Genomic DNA, 3290 nt, shown 5'->3' on the forward strand with positions numbered 1-3290 from the left:
GAATTAGGGGGCGTTTTCTACTGACATTGAGTCCAGGACCAGGATGTTGCTCAACATCCCACAAGGCGTGGGCCAGTCCGCCCCACATGCAGGAAGGACCCAGACCTCTGGGGTCAACAGCATAGGCATTTCCTGTTTCGGGTCCACTGGCCACTCGGCTCAAAGACAGACATGTCCAGTGCCCGCTGTGTCATTAACATGGAGGCATTTTAGGTCACTGCTGTGCTTAAAACCACAACATTATCATTCATTCTGTTTTATTTTTATCGTCATCAGGGAAAGAATAAGGAAAAGGGCTAAGACAGATGGAGAAGGCCTGAATAGTGTAGATGGACCCCGTCATTTGGACACAAATGGGACCGAAGATGTGAGCATGCCCTTGACAGAGTTACAACTTTTGAGTCAAAGGCTGGAGAGCTCCTGGGGCAGTTCTTAAAGTCTGAGAAACTCGTGCACGATTATCTTTAATGACGAGGCCCACTGAGTCTCATTTTCGCATTGTTTTAATTGGGAGGCTTAAAAAACCCCATTTTTTAAAAAAGTGAATTAAAAACTAGATTAGCTACATGTGATAGTTGATTTTCCACATGATGTATCGCATATAAATTTTGCATGGCACCCTGCTTCTGGTCAAACGTTGCTGTAGATGTTTCTGTAAAGGCACAGCTGAGATGCCATTAACATGTAATCAGTGGACTTGGAGCAGAGCAGAATGCCCTCTGTAATAGGGGTGGGCCTCGTTCAATCAGGTGAAAGCCTTAAAAAAACAGACTGACTTCTCCCAAGGAAGAAAGAAGGAATTCTGCCCAAAGAGACGTTAGGTTCAAATTGCAACTCTTTCCTGGGTCCCCCGCCTGCTGGCCCATCCTAAGGAGTTTGGACTTGCCGGTACCCACTACTGTAGAAGATAATTCCTTGAAACAAGTATGTCTCTCTCGGCCTCCCTCATATGAATGCGTGCGATATGTGCACACGCACACACACACATCCTGTGGGCTACTTCTCCGCACTCTCTGGAGAATCCAAATAGACTATATTTATAATTTTTCTTATAACGTGGCATCCATTTGAGATTTTAAAATGACCCCCACTTCCTTACTCACGTGACTTTGGCTATTTTTCCTTCACAAAGACTCTGAGTTTCGTCGATCCCTGGGTCGCCCGCGGGCGTGGGTAGCTTGTGTAACTGGCACTGGGGAGTGTGTCCGAAGAGTGATGCTGAGACCAGCTGTCCTGTCCACCCAGAGCGGGGACCCATAACCACGGAGACGCCAGCCAGTTCTGCTGCTCACAAGAAATAAACAGAAGCTCAAGTCATGTCCTCTCCCTCCTGGGGACAGGGAGAAGAGTGCGGTAAGCCACCCTGATACGGAGAAAAGGTGGGAGGCTTTGAGGAGAACAGAGCTCAGGACAAGTTCAAGCCAGAGCTGAAGCTGGGCCAGCAGAGGGAAAGCGTGGCGAGGTGCAGGGCAAACAGCCCCCCATCACCCGATGTGGCCAACAGTTGGAGGAGATCACAGTGGGGTGAAGACCGAGTCCTTATCTCCCACTTTATCTTTCGTGGGTCCTAGAATGCAAAAGCCAGATGCCCAGGACTGGGACCTTACTCGGGAACAAGGTCATCACATACGTGATCACGGGAAGATCACGGCCACCAGCCAGGCTGCTTAGAACCACAGACACGTGTTCTCTTACAGACCTAGAAGCCAGAAGTCCAGAACCGAGGGCCCAGCTGGACCGCGCTCCCCCGGAAGACTCGAGGAAGAATCCTCTGCGTCCTTCTCAGCTTCCAGAGTCTGCCGGTGATGCCGGCTTTCCCTGGTTTGTCGAGACCTCACTGCAGCCTCTGCCCCGGTCATCTTGTGGCCCTCTCGCCCTGTGTCTCTGTGTTGTCCCCTCCCAGGGACACTAGTCACTGGACTGTGTGCCCTCCCTACGCTAGGGTAACCCCATCGTATCTGCAAAGAGCCCATTTCCGAGTCAGGTCCCATTGACAAGTTTAGAGGGTTAGGAAGTCAGTCTGTTTTGGGCGGACGCCTGGCTCAGGTCACAATTTCAGGGTCCTGGGATGCAGTCTTCCTTCGGGCTCCCTGCTCAGTAGGAGTCTGCTTTTCCCTCCCCCTCTCTCCCTGCTCGTCTATCTCAAGCTCTCTCTCAAATAAATAAATAAAATCTTAAAAAAAAAAAAAAAGACTTATTTTGGGGACACAATTCAACACACTACAGGGCTCAAACCTGTTCCTGGGAGTTCTGTGTCCCCGGGGGTGCTAAGCTGTTCCCCCAGGACCGAGCTGGGGCCCGCCTGTCAGGGGACCAGAGAAAGCTGCCTGCAAGCATGTGCAGTGGGAACAGAGCCCTCTGGTGACCTGAGACCTGGGGGAAACAGGCCTCTGCACTGTCTGGGCCCGGCTTCTGAGCCTCTGTGTCTGAAGCAGCCTCTCTAGGCTGCTCTGGTTTCCGTAGGAGCCTCCAGGCTAATCCCTGATGAGGCCGTCTGCTGCCCAGCACACGGCGAGGACTGGAAAGTGAGCCAGGTTGGCCGGGGAGACAGCAGTGAGCACCTACTGTGTGCCAGACACCACGCGGCACCATGAAATGGGCTCAGCCCTTCCGGTCCACTCCCGGCCATTCCCTCCCCCAGCACAGCCTTCAGACCCCGACAGATCCCTCCCCTGTCCGGTCCCACCCACCTTGGGCTGCCCAGTCTCTGCAGCCAGACCCCAGCCCTGCTCCCCGTCTCTGACCACGCAGCCCGCTCCTCCTGGCCCTGCCTGCAGCCGCGGCCTGTGACCATCTCCCAGGCAGAATGCACACCCATGCTGCCCTCCCCATCTTCCTCTCCCCCTCCTTGTTCTTCCTCCCCCATCTGGCCACTTGCCACCAAGCCCCTCCAAGCTCAGGCACGTTACAAAACTGGGTCTGCCGGCAGGAAGAGCAGTGGCACGGTGAGGGCTGTTCCAGGAATGTGCGGAAAAACTCCATAGCTCTGTCTGCAGAGGTCAGGGAGGGCTCCCCAGAGGAGGTGACGCCCAGGCTGCGTTGAAGAAAGAGGAGGGGCCAGCTAAGCTTTAGTGGGAGAGGGCATCCCCGGTAGAATGAAACGAGCGGAGGGGAGATGTGCGGTTACCTAGCGGCAGTTAGCTCTACCTGGCGGCAAAGGGCCTGCCTGGAGGCTTAGGGGAGGGGGAGGGGAGCCTAGAGAAAGGTCTGAGCTGCGTCAGCCCTGCCCTGTATGTCCCACTGAGGCCTGAGTGATTCCAGGGCACAGGGAGGTCCCCAGCGCCCACTGA

General features: G+C 54.4%; 1 long non-coding RNA gene across 1 annotated transcript; it reads right to left on the reverse strand.

The window, feature by feature from the left end:
- Positions 1-538: 538 nt before the first annotated feature.
- On the reverse strand, positions 539-2035 carry LOC125104091 (uncharacterized). The gene is made up of 2 exons (XR_007129285.1): positions 1104-2035; positions 539-802 (listed from the first exon to the last, which is right to left on the reverse strand). It is a non-coding gene; the product is annotated as an uncharacterized LOC125104091 (long non-coding RNA).
- Between the last annotated feature and the right edge of the window lie 1255 nt (positions 2036-3290).

The sequence above is a fragment of the Lutra lutra genome, chromosome 1 (assembly GCF_902655055.1).
Source record: "Lutra lutra chromosome 1, mLutLut1.2, whole genome shotgun sequence".
In the NCBI taxonomy this organism is placed as follows: Eukaryota; Metazoa; Chordata; class Mammalia; order Carnivora; family Mustelidae; genus Lutra; species Lutra lutra.